The sequence below is a fragment of the Suricata suricatta genome, chromosome 11, assembly GCF_006229205.1.
Source record: "Suricata suricatta isolate VVHF042 chromosome 11, meerkat_22Aug2017_6uvM2_HiC, whole genome shotgun sequence".
Classification (NCBI taxonomy): domain Eukaryota; kingdom Metazoa; phylum Chordata; class Mammalia; order Carnivora; family Herpestidae; genus Suricata; species Suricata suricatta.
The window spans coordinates 66,336,671-66,359,828 of record NC_043710.1 but is presented as its reverse complement, the minus strand read 5'-3'; positions in this window follow the sequence as shown (position 1 = coordinate 66,359,828).

The following is a 23,158-nucleotide window of genomic DNA, read 5'->3' as shown; positions in this document are numbered from 1 at the left end:
CTGTGTCTCCCTCTCTGTCTGACACTCTCCTGCTTGTTCTCTGTTTCTCTCTCAAAAATAAGCATTGAAGAAAACAAAAGAAAAATGTCATCCTTTTACAATTAGCTATGCATTAACACTATTGATTAAAATAGATCTAAAGAACAAATGAAAAATTTAATTGCAAGTATTAGTATTTACACAGTTTGGCACTTTTCTCACTACTTCTTATGATTACTTCATCAACTTAATATCATCTGGGTTCTTCCATACATTAGTATTCAGCTGTAAATAAACACAGCACACAGTTTTATAACTATATATAGACCTGTTCAAGGGTAAGTCAGATTATGTCACTTCTCTGACCTGTAAGGCACTACATGGTCCACCATCTGTTATTCCCATTATTCCCATCTTTGCTACACTGGCCTCCATATTTTTCAGTATGCTGGGCATATTCCTGCTTCAGGAATATGGCTGCTGTAATAAAGTACCACAAACTGTGTGGCTGAAAACAACAAAAATTTATTGTCTCACAGTCCTGGAGGCTAGAATTTAAAATATCAAAGTGTTGGGGCACCTGGTTAAGCGTCCAACTCTTGGTTTTGGCTCAGGTCATGATCTCATGGTTCATGGGTTAGAGCCTGCGTCCGGATCTGCATTGGCAGTGCTGAGCCTCCTTGAGATTCTGTCTCCCTTTTTCTCTGCCCCTCCCCCACTCATTCTCTCTCTTTCTCTCTCTCTCTCTCTCTCTCTCTCTCTCTCTCAAAGTAAATACATAAACTTAAAAAGAAATCCAAGTGTTATCAGGCTCATGCTCCCCCTGAATCCCACAGAGGGGACTCCTTGCCTCTGTTTGGTTTCTAAGGATGGCTGTCAGTCCTTGACATTCCTTGGCTTGCAGCTGCATCACTACCATCTCTGACTGTCATCACACGGCACTCTTCCTAAATATCTGTGTCTCTGTGTTCTCTTATAAGGACACCAGTCATTCATATTGGACTGGGCCCACCCTAATGACCTCATCTTAACTTGACTCCATCTGCAAAGTCCCTATTTCCAAACAAGATGAAATTTCACAGGTACCAAGGATTAGGACTCCAATATATCATTTGGGAGACATAATTCAACCCACAACAATGGCCTTTGGCATTGTTCCTTCTGCCTGTAACGCTCTTTCCCCAGGTGTCTGCACTGCCACCTTCTCGCTTCCTTCTGGTCTTTAACATCACTTTCTCAGTGAGGTCTTCCTTAGCCAGCATATCTGCAATGACAAACAACATCCATTCCCCTGCATTTCCTAGTTCCTGCCACCGCTTTATTTTTCTCTTTACCATTTGTCACTAGCATAGTATATGTTGTATTTTACTTATTTTTATTGTTCATTTTCTGTTTCCACTGGTATAATGTAAACATCCACATATGGGAAGCAATCAGTGAAACAAATTCATGGTATTTTTTTGAGAGAGAGTTAGCATATTCTGCTTCCTGTGAAAAAGTAAAACTCCGGCAGCATGTTTTTTTTTCTGATCCTGGGGCTCCAGGTATAAGACTGAGAGCCTCTGTGGGGAAGGGGGTGCATAAAGGACAGAGAAGATAGAGTTCTAGAGAATGAGGAAACTCTGGTTTATTACTAACAGGCCATGCTTAGTTCCACAACAGACAGGGCAGGAAAATATTCACTTTCTCCAACAATCAAGAAGCCAAGAAGGAGATTTACTGAGTTGGGACAGAAGGGAAGGAAGATAATGCTTTTTTTGGCCTCCTGGATAACTTCAGATCAGGATCTTAATTGAAAAATAAGACTATTTTCTTTATCTGGTTTTGCCAGGGACTGGCTGTGTGACCTTCAGCGACATTTTATCCTTCTCTGGGCCTTCATTTTCTTACCTCAAATGAGGCAGTTGAATTAGACATCTTTTCAGTCTCTTTCAACCATGCCAGTCTGTGTCACCTTCAACTCTAACCCCCATGAAGGTGGGTCAGCTCTTGTTTTCCTCCAGGTACCCAGCACCTAGCATAGGGTCTAAAATGTAGTAGCACCTAGCACAATAGTGGACCCTCCGTACATACTGGCATAGAATAAATAGACAAGGATTAAACCAACGATCTAGTGACTTTTGAAGGAGAGGGAAGAGAAATCAAGGAATCTCATTCCATGGTCATATAGAGATGTTTTTAATAAACTTGAAATTTTTATTGTAACCAAAAGGCCATTTCCTGAGATTTGTTTGAAATATTCAGAGCACCAGACAGTGGAGTACAAAGTTATTTAAACCAACTCTTTGCCCCTGAGGGCCTTATGGTTTTGTTGGGGAGACAGGAAATGCATACCACAGATGCTAAACAACTACAGAAGGGATCATCAGCAGAGCCCCAGTCAGTGGTACTTATATTCTAAGAGCTCATGGTTTTCAGGGGTCATGGAGAAGTCTGAAGGGGAGAGACCAGCTGAGCGGCCTCTTGTGGTCTCAGCTCATCCACTCCAGCTTCCGGGCACTTCTCCATGCCAAGCAGCCTAGGAAGTGCAGAAGCAGGGGCTCTCACCCACTGTCCTGTACACCCCCAGGAGCCGCAGGCAGGTAAAAAACAAACCACCCTCTGGTCTTCTGTCCTGTCCCAGATTCTTTACTCAAGTCAGAATTTTGCCCAGTTCAGGCCAAGAGTTGCTCTATATCGGCCGACTCCCTGCAAGTCAGCTGACTAATGGTTTTCTATCTTCATCTGAAAACAGCCTAGAAAAGACTTGAGTTTATGGAGAGTCCCTCTGAATCATGGCTCAAAAAAATCCTCTATATGTCATCCTGTTTGATTTTATAAAAACCGTCAGCTTTTAGACCAGAGGAGCCGCCTTCTCCTTCTTAAACAAAGCGAATGTGGCTCTGGACCTGGGACAGGGAGGCTTGTCTTCTAGTTCCAGCTGTCTCACTCAGGGACAGTGGGTGCTTGACACGTCACTTCTCTCTGAGCCTTAATTGTCTCCTCTGTAAATGAAGGGCTGTAACAATACTACAGACACCCTCACTCCACCACCTCCCCGCACCCCCCATGGCCACAGGGTTATTCTGAGAATTAAATGAGATCACTTATGTGATGGCATTCTGCACTATACAAGTGTACGTTCTCTTTATTATCAGATTTCAGCTTTGATGAGTCATTTCAGACATAGTTCTCAATGTATGTGGCCTTCACCTAGCCCCACCACCAACGATTTCCCCTTCATTTCTTTCTCTTATTTTCTAAAGAAATTATAAAGCTGGTGCTTTGCATACTCCTGATGGAGTCTCCTATACTTTATCTAACATCATTCAGGGTCCACTTTCCCTTCACAGTGGGAGCTGCCAGCTGTTACTCCCTCACTTGGTGAGTAATTATTCCAGAAGTTTTCTCCCAGCCCACACTATCACCATGCATAGCTAAAATTGGCATATTTAACATTTGATCCAGTGTAATGTAGAAAACCAAATAACGATATACAATAAGAGTCAAGAGTCTTGTGTTCCAGAATCAGCATTGTTCTGCTGATTACCCAGGGAGTTCTGGGTCATTCAGTTTGATAAACATCTATTTAGGTCAGGGGAGTTTATGGGGGATGTTGCCTGCTGTGCAGAAACTCGGTTTTGTAGGTCACACGGAGACGTAAACCTCCACTAGAAACAGTGTCCTCTACAGTGGCACACATATACACATAATAAGGGTACATAAATGAGCGGGACAATTTAATCAACCTCTGAGGGTCACAGAGGCACCAATTCAGAGAGGAGGTGACATCTGAGCTGGGCTTTGGAGGAAGACTAAGGTTTTGAAAGGCCAAGATCAAGATGTAGAAGGAAAGACATTAAGACGTGAACAAAATCAAATGATGGAGAAATGAGGAGTTTGGTATGGTCAGAACACGGGATGTGTGGTAGGAGGGCAGGAAACGAGGCTTGGAGAAAGTTGGGCTGAGGCTGTGTGGGACCTAGAGTGCCAGGGTCCACAAGAAAACTAAGTTCTCTTGGTCTAAGGCATCCCCTGTACAAATGAGTATCTCCCCTTTGTACCTAGAACAATACCAGTTATACATCATCCTGGGGAGATAACTGAGAAAATAGTGACTCAAATAATTTTCTGTTAGGATTTTCTCTTCATACCCATCCCCCTCCTTGCCATGTCAGCCCAGTCCTCACAACTGACCTGCAGCCTAATTCCCCTACTCAGCCCCACATTTCCCTGCTGGTACAGAAGCCTAGCCCTGAACTCCAGACTGCTTGGCTGGGATCCTGACACTCTGTTTTCTTCTTCCAGGGGGCCGGGTCTGCTCCCTGTGCTCTGCCCTGGCCCCCAAATTCTGCAGCAGTGTTAGTATGCCAAGCTCCAGTGCTGCCTGATCCCAGCTTCCTCCTCCTGCTAGACAGGCCCATGTTGCTGAGGTCCCACCATGCCTCCCACTTAAACTCACCCAAGTTCAGATATCACCAAACCTCGTCTGGGGCCCGTGTGCTCATTTGTAAGATAGGGGGTTATACTAGGTGACTTCTAAAGTAGCTCTCTTCCAACACTAACATCCTGTGTTTCTAAGTAGGCCAACTGTAAAAGAAGTCTGCACTGGCACAGAACAATTGAGGCTGGGAGCAAATGAGTCAGACTCAGCAAAACTGTCAAGCTAACTGTGAACCCAGGAGATTAGAGTGTAGCATGTCACTGGGCAGACAGCAACTGAGACTCAAACCACAGATTAGCCTACCAAGACAGCTGTGTGGACAAGATGACTGATACCACACCTAGTTTATTAGTCACATTCATGTTCAAGGAATTAACAACGTCATTTTACATCCCCCCAAAGGACAACATTCATTTATGACCTAGAACTATTTCATTTGGTGATTATAATTGTACCTTTTTTCATGGTTAGTGCTGGTGATTTGGGATGAAATATTATCCCATTAGTATTTTGCCCATTTCCTAGAAAGAACCATCTGGTATATATTCTCCCTGAGGGTCAAGTTTTACTCTCAAGACTTCCTAAGTTCCTCCCAGATGCTTCTCAGGGTGTATGAAAGAAAGAACACAGATCTTTGAAGACCTAGGTTTGAATCCCGCAGCTACTCCCTAGTCATGTGATTTTTGGAAAAGTAGTCTCTTTGAGCTTTGGAAATAGGATAATAACTGCATTGCAAAGTGGGAGCCCAGATTAGAAGTGCATGGTATGCAGAAGGTTCTCAATAAAGGAGTTCTCCCTTACACCAGCCCTGCTGCCTTCCATCTCTTCAGGTCTCTTTGCTCTCACGACTGTTTCTCCTGGGCTTGCCTAGATTCTTTCTCTCTTTCCTACAGGAGCCTATAAGATTCCTGCCAGTCCACACAAGTTCCTGATCCAATTTCAGACCTATGGCATGCTGAGTCAGCACTAGCACTTCCTGGAGTAGGGGCTCCTTGCCTCCCTGCCTCCCTGCCCCCATTTGGGCTGAGCAATCACAGGTCAAGAAAAAAATCTTGGTCAGAAGATGAGATCATAGCTGAAGTCTATAAGAGTTCCATTGTCTCAGCTCCAGGTCTAATACATTGAAGATGTGAATGCCAGTGTTATAATTCAGTATAGGGCTGGTCAGGAGATTCTGAGAAAGCTGTGCTGAAGCGAGGAGATGAGTAAAGTAGGCTGTCCTGAAGCTGCTGAGCACAGGATTTAAGGATTTAGCTATAGGACACATATTTTAGGCTGCCTAGGGTCTAACATTATTGGTTATCCCATCAAGGGATCCAATATCAGGGGCCATATAGACATGGGCTGTAAGAGCCTTTGAGATCATTTAGATCTACTTTTGTTTACATAAATGGAGAAACTGAGGCTAGAGGAAGGAAGAAATTACATCTCCAAGGAAGGAAATTACTTTCCCCTACAGAGAAAGGGCTAGAGCAGCACTTGAACCCAGGTCTCCAGATTCTGTGTCCATAACTATGCTTGTTATCCCACTATCCTATGAGGGGGAAAACCCGCCAGTAAATTCTTAAAATTCAACACATTGGGGATGCTCAATAAGTTGGATTGTTGAACAACATGTGGAGAGAATGTTTGCTAACAGGATTTCTAAAACAGAGAGCATTCACTGATCAAGTATTTGTTGAGTCCCAGAAAATAAGGAAGGGCCAAACTGTGAAGGATATTGAATGCCACGCTTAGGAGTATGATTTCTACTTTGTAGGCAACTTGAAGCCATCACAGAGTTCAGAATAGAGGATTGACGTGATCGGTTTTGGAGGGTTATTGTGGTAGCAGAGGGGAGGAAGGATTGGAAGGCGTCAGGAAGGTGCATGAGGAAGTAGGAGGTTTAAAGCAGTCCTGGATGCTTGGTGGATGTCTAAAGAAGGGTAGTGGCAAGAGAAGATTCGCATGGCCCTGTGCAAGGGTGACAGGCAAATTTGTGAAGTGTTCCGTAATTTAAAAAAAAAAAAAAGAAGAAGGGTAATGGCAGTAGCACAGAGAGGAAGCAGGAGAGCCAAAGGCCATTTCCTAAATGGAGTGAAGCGGGCATGTGGTGAGCGGGTGACAGGTGAGGCCAGATGGAGCAGAAGGCTGGGCCTGAGGCAAGTATTGTTTCTCAAAACCCTAGACCTCTGCCCAGGCTCCCAGACTAATCAAGCAGGCTCCACTCACGGAGGGGCAACGTTTGATGGGCATAGCACCGTGCAGACTGCTAACAGTCATTAATGGTTCCTGAAATTCTGATGGTGATAACCCGCGGCCATCTATTTCTCCAGCAAAGTGCAGCAAAAATGGTTGGCTGTGGCATACAGATAAAAAGTCTTGTTAGAAGTGTCACTTACCCAGAGACTCCCAGTTAAGGGTAACATTTCTTACAGATTAAATCTAGTTTCTACACCTTGGCTGGATAATTCTAATTTACTAGTACAGGTAAGTGTCATCCACTACCGCTAGGGAGGTTACTTTAACAGTTAATAGCTGTCAGGCAGGCTGACTCCAGATTAGTCCTCACTAGCTGTGTAAGCTTGAGCAAGTTACTAAATGTCTTTCAGCATATAACCTCAAGCATATAAGGAGGATCACAGTACTTAGTACCTCTGTGAGGGCTGTTGTCCTAATGATGTGAGATAATGCACGGTAAATGCTCAGTAAGATGCTTGTCACAGAACGAGTGCTCAGAGTCAGCTATAGCTAATTTTAATAGCTCTACTGAATTATTTTGTATCAGGGTACATACATATTTACAAAATCACTTTTGTAAGTGTAAAAAATTTTGGGTTTAACATTTTAAAAAGCCTCTTGTTGGGATTTTGTGTTTCAACTAAATTTCAAAGATTCATGGATACAGGGTGGGACAGAATACGGGATACATTCTGTATGTAGATTTTACAAATGTATAATAAAAGCGGTTTTTTTGGCTTCCCCCAAATTTTGTGTTCAAAAAAAGATTTTGCTATTGATTTTCTGGGTAGCTTTGAGTAAGTCCATTTAACCTTAAACGATTTTTGCTGCCTCTGCAAAATAAATGGGCATAGTTTGCACGGTTTCAAAAGACTCTACCAATTCTAAAATAAGTACTTTTTTCTTTTGCATAGCAACACCAGGAAGTCAAACCCCTGTTTCTAATGAAGCCTTAGAACACTTGAGAATTATCAGGAATTATTGCCAAGAATCTAACTACCATCTTTACTATGACATGTGCATTTATTTATCTAGTAGGATGACAAAGTATAGCTGATCTGGAACACTGGGAAGGATATTCACAACGTCACAGCTGACAAACAGAAAACTGGAAACAGAACTTGAGTTTTCCTGTGCTTACTTGTCTTTGGGGGAAAGTGACTTTTTTTTTTTAATGCTCTCATCTGCTCATTTTTAATGTCAAAGTTTCTCCATGAGAGTGACTTTTGGTGATAAGCGCATCAGTCTGGCAAAGTGCAGGGAGTAGATGAGGAAAGATCATCTTTGGGAGCAAACCTTTCAGGTCTAGCCCCAACTGTCCCTGAAAGCCCTTTCCCGCTCTTGTTTCGCACAGTCTGATACAACCAGACTGATCTCAGCTGTTCCCTCATATCCTCTATGTTTACTGCTTCATATTTTACTAATGCTGTCCTCAACCTGGAAACCATTCTTTCCTTTTCTCTAAATTCTTCCTCGTCTCTCACTGCCAACATTCATATGTTCAAACTCTCCCTGTCCTTCAAGACTCAGTAGTGTTATGTCTCTACAAAGTCTGGGTAATCTTTCTCCGAGGGTGCAGTTAATATCTCCATCAGCTGAGCTGCTAGAACTGACAGATGAGCTTCTGATGCACACTGCTCAGATGGCGCAGTGGTTGGGCACAGGATCTGCAGTCACACTACCTGAGTTCAAATCCCTACTTGAGCCTTAGCTGTGATCTTGGGCAATTTATAAGCCTCTCCATGTCTCAGTTTCCTCATCTGTAAAATGGAGCTAATGGTAGGACCTACTTCATAAGGTTTTGGTTAGGTTTAAATGAGCCAGTACATGTAAAACATTTAGGATAGTATCTTGCCCATAGTGAGTATTCAATAAATGCTAGCTATCGTTACTACTTTCTCCTTCTGCTTTATTTTATAGGTATAAATAACATCACTGTCTAATGTTACCTCTTCAACCCTAAACTCCTTGAGAGCAGGAGGATTTGTGCCTGTTCATTTTTTGTAGCTCTTTTTATGCTTAGAACTTAGCACACAAAGCTAGTTATCTGACAGATTTTGGAAAACTTACGCCGAAGTCTTTCCTACCTTTTTATCCCTAATATTCACAAGGTGACTTTAACCATGGAATAAACAATTCCATGAATTAAAGAAGTTTCTTGTAATTAAATGTCAAATTGGACATTAGACTAACCAGTCTGTAGTCAGTTGCATGCTAATGCATGTGGAAGGCCAGGGCCTTTTAAAGAATATTACATGTGGTCGGCAACTATTTGACTGGGGGCCCCCAGCTTCTGGCTCTGGTCCCATTCCACTGCTCTAAGCAGCCAAATTCAATTACCTTTGCTTCCCATGGCCGTGGGGCAGCCTGGCTCCAGCTGGCCATGCACAGCAATGACCAATGCCACCATAGAGTGCAGTTCACTTTGCAGGAAGCAGCCTCGCCCATGATCCATAGATAGATTGGTGAACAAATATGTACTAAAGGAAAACATCATGTATTACTCATGTGGGACAAAGTTCAGGTCCAATTCAGATCTATTTCTGAGATATTTTCCACATCTTTTCCAGATATTTTTCACATTTTTGCAGAGATGCTTCTTGGTCTGTGATCATGGATTGGTGCCAAATAGCAGTTTACCCAACACTGTGATTCATTTATTTGTTTTCTATACACTGTTGGACTTTTCTCATATTTGCCTTTAGCTGAGGACACTCAGCATATGCTTTACATGAGTAACCAGTCAGACATTTTAGAATTTTTGGATCTTAATACAAAAAAGAAACTAATCTGGGAATATATCCAAAGGTAACAAAAACACTAACGTGAAAAGATACCTACACCTTCATGTTCATGGCAGTATTATTTACAATAGCCAAGACATGGAAACAACCTAAGTGTCCATCAGTGGATGGATAAAGCAGTTGTGGTATCTATATACAATGCAATATTATTCAGCCATAAAAAAACCAATAGATTCTACCATTTGTGACAACATGGATAGACCTTTAAGGCACTATGCTAAGTGAAATAAGTCAGACAGAGAAAGATAACTATTACACAATCTCACTTACATGTGGAATTGAGAAAAAAAACTGCAAAGCCCTCATAAAAAAGAAAAAAAGGTCAGACTTATGACCGGAGGCAGAGGTTGGTAGGGAGAATTAGAGGAAGGTGGTCAAAGGGTACAGACTTCCAGTTATAAGATAAAGAAGTACTAGGGATGTAATGCACTACATGGTGACCATAGCTAACACTCTCATATCATACACAGGAAAGCTGTTCAGGGTATAAATCCTAAGAGTTCTCGTAACAAGGAGATAACTTGTTCCCCTTTATTCTTTTCTTCATACTGTACCATAGAGAAGATAGATGTTAGTTGAGCTTACTGTGGTCATCATTTTACAATATATGTAAATCAAACCATCATGCTGTGCAACCTAACCTTATACAGTGATGGACAACAATTATTTCTCAGTAAAATGAGAAAAAAAATTCAGACCAAAGGCTACAATTTTTCTAATAATAAGCCAGGGACTACTTATTTTCTTTTCAGTGAGTATTAACTTCACTTGAGTCCTTCTGTGAAACTGCATGGCATTAGTGTTAAGACATAATTTGGGTCATGTATAATATCAGCTGCTTGTGTGTCATTAGTAGTTCCAAGTTCATGAATAAGAGCCATACAAAGTAGCACAGGCTCAAAGAAATGGGCCTGGAGAAATGAGGCCATATGGGGCCCAAAGAAATCAAGACACAAGATGCTGTCTTCTCTCTGCTGTCAGGATCAGCATTTCCTTCCTCACAACTAACCTTAGCCCAGAATGGGTACTGAAACTCTCAAGAGTTGTTTCTCCAGCCTGCCTCTTATGTTTGCCTTTCTTAACTCTAGAATGGCATTCCATTGGCAGAAGTTTGTTCCAGAGACTTCAGTCCATTCCTTTACTAATTCATTCATCAATCCAATGTTTATTAGTGCCACTATGTGCAGGAGCTGGGGAAAGAAAAGTGAGTAGGACCAGGGCCTTTTGTCCATTACGAAGGCAAAAATAGGGAGATGGTTAAAACTCTGTATGTTTGAGAAGTGTTATGATACAACTTTATGAATGGAGCGGCAGGAGAAGTAGGAGGTAACCCCAGAGACAGGGATTTCATAGAAAACCACAAGTGGAGGAGTGATGAGAGGACGTATCTCAGAGAGGACAGGTAAAGTCAGCAAAGACAATGCTAAGTACAGACAGGGTGAATACTTTAAGCTGGCTGGTGGTTACCAACAAGGAAAGCATGCAGCCTTTCAGGTTCACAAGGTCACACCATCCAAAAGCTGGGCAGAACTTATCCCACAAGCTAAGAGTTGATAGGGAGGAGAGTGAGAATAGACAGACTGGGACCTGGGCCACTGAGGGGGTGCCTGAAGAGGGCTCTTAGTTTGGAGGAACAACTTAGGGCACTGGGGCCAGAGTTGGAAGTGTCCCGAGGCCAGCACTGAAAAAGGTCAGAAAATGCCAACCAAACTTTGCCTACTTGGTAATTTGGGGGAAAGTGGACACTGGCTTAATCTTGTGCAGTGAGGTCCCAAATGGAAGCCATGGGAAATCTGGGTTAATGTGATTTATTTGATTAAAATACACAAAGTATGTGTTTGACTTCAGGGGTAGAAGACTTGTTGAGTTCTCCAGTTCTAACTCCTGCCCCTGCACTGCCACCCCAAGCAGTATGTGGTATTCCTTCTACTCAGAGTACCTCTGCACCCTCTTCCTTGCCCTTCAAGGCTTGAGCAAGTGTCCCCTACGTCCCTGATGGCTGTTGAGTATGCCTGCCTCAAGTTCCCATAGCAATTAGTACATCTTTCTCATTGGATTAGCACCCATCACACTGACTGTGCCTGTCTGTTGACTTTCCTGTCTCCCTCTGCCAGCCTGTGAGCTTTCTGAGGGCAGAGATTATCTTCCATCTCTCTATCCCCAGGACTTTGCCAGACTAGAACACAGTAGCTGCTGATATATTTCCGTGTTTCTGTGGATGGATACATGGGTGGGTGAACTGAGCAAATGGATGAATGACTTGCCCAAATCAATACAAATTTGGATTCTCCTTAGGAATACAGACCTCTGGGAGTAAATGCTCAGAAAAACGTTGAACATATTTTGATGATGTGGTGAACCATGGATAAAAAGCAGGTGCCTTGTTCCAAATCAAACTTAGTTGTAATGTGGTATGTTTTATTCTCCTGTTCACATGAGCACTGTAATTTTAGGTCAAGGTTTGCCTTAGTAGGCAGGTTTCAGTGATGTGGAAGGAGGAGCCATCTAATCGAAAAAGCTCAAACCAGGAGCCAAGAGGTCTAGCCTGTCTTCCTGAGACTCTACCAATTTCCGGATTATGTAACCCAGATGAGCTTCTTATCTTCATATACTTCCAGTCTCCCAGCCTCCAGTCTTTCCCCTTTGCACACCATCCTTCACCCAGTTATCTTTCCTGAAAACAAATTAATCATCTTGTTTTTTGCTTTAAAACCCCTTTGCCCCCAGAGCAAAGTACTAACCCTTTAGCAGGCAAACAAGATCTTTTTAGTATCTTTCAGGACTGATGGTTCTTTATCATGTTACTCCCTGGTTCTCATTCTTCTAACCAAGCTCTCTTATGCCTGTGGTTTTCCCACACACCGTCCCCAAGGTCAGCAATGACCTTCTCTACTCATTTCACCTGGAAAACTTCTGCTTGTTCATCTTTTAAGACTCAGTCAATGGAGCCTAATGGTTGCTTCCTCAGCATGGCCTATTCTAACTCCTTCTGACAACGTGAGCATCTCCTCCACTCTGCTCTGACAGCATTTCCTATTGTTTATCTTAGACTGCTTATAAGTCTGATAGAAAATGTTTGTTTACTTTCTTGTCCAGCTCAGGGGCAAAATTATGAGTTCTTATAGATTGGAGCCATTGTTCTTATGTCCCCCCTCTAGTTGCTAGCACTTAGGAGGTTTCCCGGTATATGCTGGTTGAAAAAAAAAAAACTAAACAAGTTATGTTGAATTTTACATGTACTGTCTTCCTAACTCTGGCTGCTTCCACCTCTCATCCATCTCCCCTTGAAACTTAATAATAAAGATTGGTTTGCTGAGCACTGATCAGGCAGCAGGCACTTTTCTATACTCTTTACACATGACAACTTCATTTAATCCTTATCTCAGCACTGCAGAGCAGGCATTACTAGTCATCTTACTTTACAGATAAAGAAACTAAGGCCCAAGTTAGGCATCTTTCCCAAGTCATACTTAGTAGATGGTAGAGCTAGGATGCAAGTGAAGGCTCTCCAGCTTCAAAGCCCATGTCCTTTCCATAGCATCATCTGCTTTCTCAAAGGTCTGCACCTGGTAGGTTCTCACTTAGTGGTTTAATTGCTCTGAATTGCATTGGACAGGACTGCAAGAGTCAGGCTCACTCTGACTTCCAGCTGGGGACTGGCCATCTCCACAGCCTATCCATGAAACCCTAGACAGCCACATCTAAATGCTGGCATGTGTGAAGACAAAGCCCAGATCCTTTCCCTGGCAGGAAGCTATATCTTTTAGCACATGGAACCAGCACTGCATTTCCTGGGATCAGATGGAGTCCTCAGCACAGAGGCCCACTCAGAGTTCATGGGTTTGTCCCCAGCGTCCAGCCCAGAAACTGTCTGCTCCCTGGCTCCCTGGGAATGAGAAATTATTGGCTTCTGGAATGTTTTTCTGGTCACTGAGCCCTCAAGGTGAAAGGTCTCTTGGATGGAAAACAACAGGCCAAGTTTACCCAACCCAGCAAGGCGTCAGGCAGCCCTGAGGCACATTCCATCAGGTCCCACAGAACAGCTGGGGCTTCTTCTCCTCAGCTTGATACCTGCCCTCGAAGAATGGAGGTTTTCCTGCCCCACTGCACAGCTGACATAAAGCAGAAATCTCACTGCAGAGCTCCCTTCAGGCTGGAGACTACACAGACCCTCAGAAATATTCTCCTTTTCCTCTGCTTTCCACTGTTGCTGCTAAGACTTCAGCTTATGGGGTGGGGGGGGAAGAGAGTCTCTTGAAATGGTATGTGCTCCTGTCCTAAAAATATCCCATAGGAATCATGCCAGAAGAGGGAAGGATATCTACATATTTATATGTTCATAGTATGGCTATTACTTGCCAGCCATTTTACATACATCATCTCATTTAACCATCACTATAATTATTTTTCCCATTTTAAAGATGTGCAAACTGAAAATGACTCAAAGCATAACAGAAGTCTATTTCTTTTCATTGATAGAAGGGATATTGTGAAACCTTGGACCCTGCACTGAGCATCAGTGACTAGAGCTCAGCATGAGGTGATGTGTGACATAGCCACACAGGTAGTGTCCTTGCATTAGTCATGTCTGCTCATTGTCTGAGACTCTGTGATATCTTGCCCTGTGTGTCCCTGGTGGAATCAGGAATTCTGTCTGAATCCCAAACCCAGCTGTCTAGTACTAGGAAAAGGAAGCAGTTTGAGTTTTACAAGAAGAGCCTTGAACTAGTACATTTGCTTGAGTCTCAGCTCTATTATATAACATATGTGAGAAATTGCCTTGGTTTTGTCATCTGTGAAGTGGGAATAATAATGATTGATTCCCTGTTTTGGGTTTGTGATGACTAAATGAGGCACTGCATATAGGGTATGGGGAAGACTCACAAAGACCTGGCTTACTCATAAATGAATCATGTTTTTGTCCACTGCCCCTTCTATGGAACTCCATCATGATTGAAGAGCACTCCATTTTTTAGAATAATTTTTCTTCTATCCTCTTTCCCCATAGGCTAAATGAAGAGCAGTGTGGTATAGAGGAAGGAGCACAGACTAGGAATTGGATTACTTGGGTTTGAATACTGATTTTATCAATTATTGGCTGTGAGACAATTAAGTAACTGAGCCTCAGTTTCCTCATCTGTTGAATGGGCAAAATAGTGGTTATCTTCCAGGATTACCATGAGGAATATATGAGGGCACCAATGCTTTATAAATTCTAATGTGCTATACGAATGCAAGTTATTCATCCAACAAAGTTTTCTGACCATCTGCTATGAGCCACGTATGTGCCAGGTGATGAATATCCAAAGACAGTAAGACACAGTATCCATTAAACTCCATCTGAGAAGGAGACAGAAGCATACACAGGTAAGTACAGGTAATTACAACACAGTGTGGTAAGTGCCATGATAGGGAAGGAGAAAAATGCTTGAAGCACAGAATAAGGGCACTGCAAAACAAATTATTCCAACACTTAGTAGCTTAAAACAACAAGCTATCATTAGCTTACATTTATTCTAGGGGTCAGGAATCTGGAAATGCCTTAGCTGGGTGGTTCATGAGGTCAAGCTGTTGACCAAGGTCGTAGTCTCTGAAGATTCTCTAGGGCTGGAGAATCCACTTCCAAGCTCGCTCATGTGGCTACTGGTAGGAGGCTTCAGTTCTTTGCCATGTGAACCTCTCCACAGGTCTGCACAAGACTTGACTTTCTCCAAGGGAAGTCATCCAAGAGAAAGACAGCGTGTGTGAGAGAGCACCAATGATTACAACCTAATCTCAGGAGTGCTGGGCTATCATTTCTGCCATTTCTATTCATCATAAAGACCAACCATGGTACAATTCAGAAGCAGAGTACACAAGGGCTTAACTAGCAGGAGGTGGGGATCATTGGGAGCCATTTTGGATGCTTGCTGCCACAGGTGCTAACACAATAGGAGAGAGGAGCCAGGAAAATTGTCTGAAGATTAAGCTCAGGTGTACTTTTATTGCTTCTTATCATTTCTGTTCGATGCTAGACTAGTAAAAGAAAACATTCTTTTCTACCCAGATTATTCTGATATTAAGTGGAAATGACACTGTAGAATATGTAAACACAGAGCTATCAAGAAGTGGTAATGACTCATCAAAATGAAAAGCTTCTGCACAGCAAAAGAAACAATCAACAAAACTAAAAGGCAACTTACCAAATGGAAGAAGATATTTGCAAATGATGTATCCACTAAAAGGTTAGTATCCAAAATACATAAAGAACAAATTCAACTCAACACTTAAAAAAATAAATAATCCAATTTAAAAAATGTGTAGAAGACATGAACAGACATTTCTCCAAAGAAGACATCCAGATGGTCAACAGAATCAGGAAAAGATGCTTAACATCACTTATCATCAGGGAAATACAAGTCAAAACTGCAATGAGCTATCACCTCACACGTCAAAATTGCTAAAATTAATAACACAAGAAACAACAGGTTGGTGAGGATATAGAGAAAAAGGAACCTGTGTGCACTGTAGGTGGGAATGCAAACTGGCATAGCCACTGTGGAACACAGTACAGAGCTCCACAAAAACTTAAACATAGAACTACTCTATAATCTAGTAATTGTGCTACTGGGTATTTACCCAAAAAATACAAACACACTAATTCAAAGGGATATGTGCACCTTTATGTTTATTGCAGCATTATTAATAATAGCCCAGTTGTGGGAGCAGCCCAACTGTCCACTGACAGATGAATGGATAAAGAAGAAGTAGTTGGTGTATATGTGTGTGTGTGTATATACAGAATATTATTCATCCATAAAAAGATGGAAATCTTGCCCTTTAAAACGACATGGATGGAGCTAGAGAGTATAATGCTAAGCAAAATAAGTCAGAGAAAGACAAATACCATATGATTTCACTCATATGTAAAATTTAAGAAACAAATGAGAAAAGGGGGAAAAAAAGAGAAAGAGAGAGGAAGACAAACCAAGAAATAAACTCTTAACTATAGAAGACAAACTGATGGTTACCAGAGGGGAGGAGGGTGTGGGGAGGGGTGAAATAGGTGATGGGGATTAAAGAGTACAGTGATCATGATGAGCACTAAGTAATGTACAGAATTGTTGAATCACTGTATTATACACCTGAAACTATACAACATTGCATGTAAATTATACTGGAATTAAAATAAAAAGCCTAATAATAAAAAAGGAAGTGATAATGACTTTGCTGGTGTCTCAGTCTTCAGGGCAACTGTACTCTGGTGAGGTCAGTTCTCCAAAGGCCCTATTATGGCCCTTAAAGTTCATAGCCTTCCTAGAGCTGACCAATAATAACTAGTACCCATTCCTATTACAGTGCACCTCACATTGTACCACAATTGTGTGTTTATGTGTCTCACATCCTTTTAAACTGCCCTGAGAAGTAGGAAAATGTCTGTTTGGTATATAGCTTGTCCCACATCTAGCATAGTGCCAGGCACTGTGCCTTACTGATAAAAGAATTAATGGAAAGTGAATGAATACAGGATACACTGTAAATATCATAAGGTCCATGCAGGTAAGTAATTATCACAACATTTAAGAAGCTATGCTATGTTTCCTGAGGATCAGGTTCTATGCTTCATGGTTTACATATATTATTTCATTTAATACTGATCATAGTCCTATGCTAGCTTTATTATCCCCATTAAACATATGAGTAAACTAAGGTGACATAATTAGAAAATTGCAGAGTGTGGATTTGACCCCAGGTCTATCAGACTCTGAAGTCTGTGCAACTAATCATATTTGGTAGCAGATCTTCTCAAACATACAAACAAAAAAATTGCAGATCTCAAGGGTTTTTGGTAATTAACAAACCAGATAAAAGAAAATTAAATAGTCTTTAAGGAACAATGTGGTAAGTGTATGAAAACCAAGTCTCTCTCTCTCTTTCTCACACACACACGCACACACACACACACACCTTTGTTTTTTCCAGGAAAGTCCAGCTTAAGTCCTGCCTCTTCCAGGAAGCCTTCTTTAACTCGGAGTGATGCCTGTCTCCTTTAACTCCTGCAGCACTTGTGATAGAGCCATTCACTTGATACTAACCATGTGTAGTCTTGATTTGCAGTATATACCTTTTAAAAAATATTTATTTATTTTGAGAGAGAGAGTGAGTGAGCACAAGAATCCCATGCAGGCTCCACACCATCAGAGCAGAGCCCGATGAGGGGCTTAAATTCATGAACCATGAGGTCATGAACTGAGCTGAGATCAAGAGCTGGATGCTTAATTGACTGAGCCACCCAGGCACCTCTGCAGTATATCCTTTTTATAACTCAGATTCATGGCTTCCTTCCTTATACAGTGAGGGAGCTGGACTACTTCTGAAAGTCCTCTGGCTTGCACACTGTAGGAGGTATTTCCCGACTCCCATTGATCGGCATGATCACCTCCTTGTGGGGAGCACAACATGGTTGCATGTGGCAGGTCCTCACTGAGTTCTACCTGATTGTGTTGAAAGAGCCTGTTTTCGACCATCTTCTGACTACTCAGTAAGGTCCTGGGGACTCCTTATAATGTCCCAGCACCTAGCACGGGGCCTGGCACACAGTGGGCTCTCTATAAATGTTTCCTGCATAAATACATGAGTGAGTGAATAAATGAAGTGGTGGTGATGACTGCAGCATTAATGAAACCCTCTAATATCATTGACATTATTGAATCAACAGTAGTAATTTTTTTTTTTACTTGTTTGGTGCTTTGGTCTTCCCCAGGGAGCATCTCCTTGACTCCTGTCATCCCAGGGCTTTCTGCCTACAGAACCAGTATGGAACATTTACAATCAGAGTGGACAGAGCTGTAGACACATAGGCAAACTTTAACTTGGCTTGTTCCAGACTGCCTGCCAACTCATCATCCTTCTGTTTGGACTCATTACCACATTCTTCATTGCAAGATCCTTTTGGAACATGAAGCAATGCCCTTGCCTACAGCTTTATTTGTTCTGGTTGCATATGTGATCTGCTTGCTTTTGGATGCCATCACCCATCTCTGGCAGTAGGGGTGGGGTTATGACTTCATTTCAGCAGTAGGATTTCTCCTGGGCCCCATGGTCCAATGGGAGCCATCGGGGAAACCTCCTATGGCAGCTGCTTCCACACAGGGAAACAGGATAACAGGAATCCTCCTACTGATCTTCATCAATGCCTTGGATAGAATCTTACTTGTTTAAGCTTTTCTCTATTTTCTGCCTTACTATCGGTAAGAAATTTAGCACAGTGGTAAAGAGCATGAGTCTTACACTTAGAGACGGATTTTTGTCCTGGCTCTGCCTCTTACTAGCTATGTATCTTGGGTGAATTATTTCTTTGAGCCTTAACTTTCTCATGTGTGAACCTGTAATAATGATGCTACTACCTCACAGGGCTATGTGGATTGAAGTAATGTTGCAAAGAGTTTAAAATAAAGCTTGCAAATAATACACACCCTCAGTCAATGCAGCTATCACGATTCACTATAATTTAGTGTGTCCACTGTTACACTGAGGCTAGAGTGGATAGTGAGAGGCTGCAAGTAAGTTTATTGTTACCATCAACATTTTGATGTAAAGAGAAAGAAATTCAGATTTACTAAATGCTGGCCTGAGAGCTTTACTTACTTGGATCCTTTTAATGTTTAGAAGGACCCCAACTTACAGATAAAGCTCAGGGGATTAAGGAACTTTCTTGATATCACACAGCCAGGGTGGGGAGCACATCCTCCTGATGCACGTTCTTTCCCCGTTCCCCCCAGAATGCTCAGCAGCCCACTGGGGCTTTTCATTTGGTACTTGTGACTGGTGAATATCCATGTACTTACCTTAACAGCTTTCTCCATACTTAGAACTAGAATTGCTACGTACATTTAGTTCTTATTCCTCTCCTACTTCCTTAACTGGCCCCAAGATATTCTGTGTGTCCTGCTCTAACTTCTCTTTTCTACTCAGTGCACGTCAGGCTGGTTTCCTGGCAAACTCTTTCCTGTTTCTCTGGGTCTATGACTCTCCTCCTTTCTGTACCCAGTCATTTCATTTCCACAGCCTCAGCTTACTCTGTGCCTGGGACTGTCTGTGGTAGCATCAGCAGGATTGCGATGAGTAGCCCAGGCCAGGCTGGCTCAGCTACATACAAGGGGTGGGATGAGGAGGGTGGGGGGGATAGTGGGGAATGTAAGGGTACAGAAGGTGACTAGGCTGCGGGTGGGGAAACCAGTAGGGAACCAGGGAGACTGATAGAGTCAGGAAAACACCTGCCTGCTCCGGTGAGGGCAAACAGTGTGCCTGGGGAGCTGTTGCGGCAACTGAGAAGTTAGGAGTGCTCTGTCTGTGCTATGGCAGTACTCAGGGGGAGAAAAGTCTTCAAGGCCTTGAACTTTGGGGAGTCAGGGTAAAGCAGGCTGAATGCTAGGCTTTAAGCTGATATATCAGAAGGAGTTCAGTTCCAAAAGGATCCAAAACTGGAGTCGGATTAAGGATTTATGGACAGGCCTGGTTTTAGACAGTCTATTTGTAATAATAAACCATCAGATGGTCCCCGAAATTCCATTATATTGGCATCCAGACTGGATATCCCAGGCTGCCTCTCCTACTCAAAAGTTGTACCAAAAATTCTTTGGCAGACACTGGCTTCTAACTTTTAGTTCTGAAAATGCAGTCATCATACCTTACCCATAGTCTGTAATCTAAAATATTTGGAGGAATGATTATCGGCTATCATTGGACTCCATTTTCTTGACTTCCTGTAATAAATCTTTTGCCTACCATGTTATTTTTTCAAATTAAAAAAGTGTTAAGTATACAAGTATAGACAACAAATAAATACATTCTTTGCAAAAAAATTAAATGAGAGGCGAGTGAAGAGTAAAAATCTTCCTCATACAACCTCACTTAACCCCACTTGCTTCTGTAAATTACCCTTATTTAGTCAGTACTCTAAGTTTCTGATATAAGTTTTTCTATGCACTTTGGAAGATGCAGGAACATCCAGAATTAGGGGCTGGGGGCCAGGAGGAGCAGACTGCCCTGGAAGAAGTAGTATTTTATCACTGGCATTGTTCTTTTCAATGTTCATGATGCTAATAAGAAACAGACCAAGTAGGGGCACGTGGCTCAGGTCATAATCTCAACAGTTGGGGAGTTCAAGCCCCACATCAGGCTCTGTGCTGACAACTTAGTGCTTGGAGCCTGCTTCATATTTTGTGTATCCCTCTCTCTCTGCCCCTCCTCCACTCACACTTTGTCTCTCTCTCAAAAATAAATAAACACTAAAAGTTAAAAAAAAATCTGACCAAGTAGATTTTATTATTTATTATTATTTTCAAGATATTGCCTAAAATTACTGTTTTAAACTATCCTCAGTTGATATATCTCCTTTTTGCCTACACTGAGGACAGCTCCCCCTTCTTTGTCCTACTGTGGTAGGCCACTGTTCCTATGTCCAATATGTACATTCATTTTATTTATTTATTTATTTATTTATTTATTTATTTATTTGAGAGAGAGAGAGAAGGCAGGGGAGAGAGGCAGAGGAAGAGAGAGAGAGAGAGAGAGAGAGAGAGAGAGAGAGAGAGAGAGAGGGAGAGAATTCCAAGCAGGTTCCATTCTCAGTGCAGAGCCCACTGCGGGGTTCGATCTCATGACTCTGGGATCATGACCTGAGTCGAAACCCAGATTCGGACACTCAATGGACTGAGCCACACAGGTGCTCCATGTACATTCATGTACTTTTAAATGGGATAATCTTTGTATATTGTTCTACAGTTTGCATTTTCTCCCTCACCTTCATTTAGCAATATGTCCTCGGGATCTTTCCATGGGAGCACATAGAATTAGTATAATTCTGCCACCTTCTTATTAGCAATTACATAGTATCCCATAGTATGGTTGTAACATCCTCCTCTTGATAGATATTAGGTCCTTCAATATTGTGCTACATCAAACAACACACCATCACTTGTTTCCAGTGGTATGAAATTGGAAGCAATCTACTGTCTAATGTCCTTAGATGGCATAATATATATATTTAAAATATTAATAGTAGTACTCATTTATCAAATGCTAGAACATATATATATAATATTAATAGTAGTACTCATTTATCAAATGCTAGAACAAAGATCTGTTCTAGGTACTTTGCATGTAAGTAACTCACTCAGTTCTCAGAGCAAACCCTATGAAGTAGGGACTCCATATTATCATCCCCATTTCACTGGAGAGGCACTATGATAATTTTATCCAAAGTCCTATAACTAATAAGTGGCTGATCTGGGATTTGAACCATAGCACTGTGATTCCAGGATCTGTACTACTGACCCCATGGTGCGTACAAGCCTCTTGTGCATCTGTACAAGCTTTTCTCCAGTTTACATAGCTGGAAAAGAAAAGATTTGATATGTATTTCCAAGTTACTCTGTCAAAAGTTGCTGTATCTGATGACACCCCCACTGGGTCATTGTGTGAAAGGGCCATTTTCCCTAAAACCTTGTTAGTGCTGGATTTCATCAAGTTTACTCATTTTTGACAACTTCGAAGGTAAAAGAAAAAAAAAAGTCTTATTTTGCTCACTCATTTGAAAGATAGTTTGGCCAGCTAGCATGGTACCTAATTCTAGGTCAAAATTATTTTCTTTCAAAGTTAGAAGTTACTGCTTTACTGCTGCCCAGCATTCAGAGTGACCTTTCAGAAGTCTGAAAGCCAATTTATTTTTGTTCCTTGTAGGTAACCTGTTTTTCTTCTCTGAAAACTTGTAGAGTTTTCTCTTGGTCCTTTTGGCTCTGAAACACCTCAAGTATTTGTCTAAGCAAGCATCTGTTAAAATGTTCCTTGTCCGAAACTTAGCAGGCCCTATGAAGTATTGAGCCTTTCTTTGGGTTGGGGAAATTTTCTTTCATTATTTCTTTGTGGATCTCTTCCCCACCAATTCTTGGTTCTATCCTGGCATTTCTCCTGAATGAAAGGAGGCACTTCTAAATCAATGCTTTGTCTCTCTGGATTACTCTGCTTCGGCTGTCATAACCAAATACCTTATATTGGCTTACACAACACAAATTCATTTTCTCACAGCTTTGGAGGCTAAGATCAAGGTGCTGGCCAATTCAGTTTCCAGTGAGGGATTTCTTCCTGGCTTGTAGAAAGCTGCCTTCTGGCTGTGTCCTTGCTGTGTCCTCACATGGCAGAGAGAGAGCTCTGGTGTCTCTTCCTCTGTATAAGGTCACCAGCCCTACTGAATTATTGAATTGACCTCATTTAACCTTTATCGCCTCCTCACAGGGCCTATCTCCAGATACAGTCACATTGAGTTTAGGGCTTCAACATATGAATTTGAGGGGAACACAATTCAGTCCATAGTAGTCTCTTAATTTTTCTCTCAAATTTTCCATTCTTGATTGTTTCTGCATATTCAGGGAGGTCTCCTCACACTTAGCTTCTGGATAACAACCCCAGTTTTTGCCATATCCATTTTATTATTCATCTCATCTATTGCTTTTTAAATTTTACTATCATAATTTTTCATTCCTGTTTGTTTGTTGCTTGTTCCTCATTCATAGACCCTGTTGCAATATCCTCAGGTATCTTTTGAAGGATGACTCTATTCAGAATTTTTCAAATGCTCTTTTCTGTTCCTTTATCTGTCTTTTCTCTGGAGTTGGTTTTCAGTTTGTTTATCTTTATCCTTTTCTTTAGAGCTGTTGAATTTCCTCAAATATCTGGTGATCCTTGGTTTTTG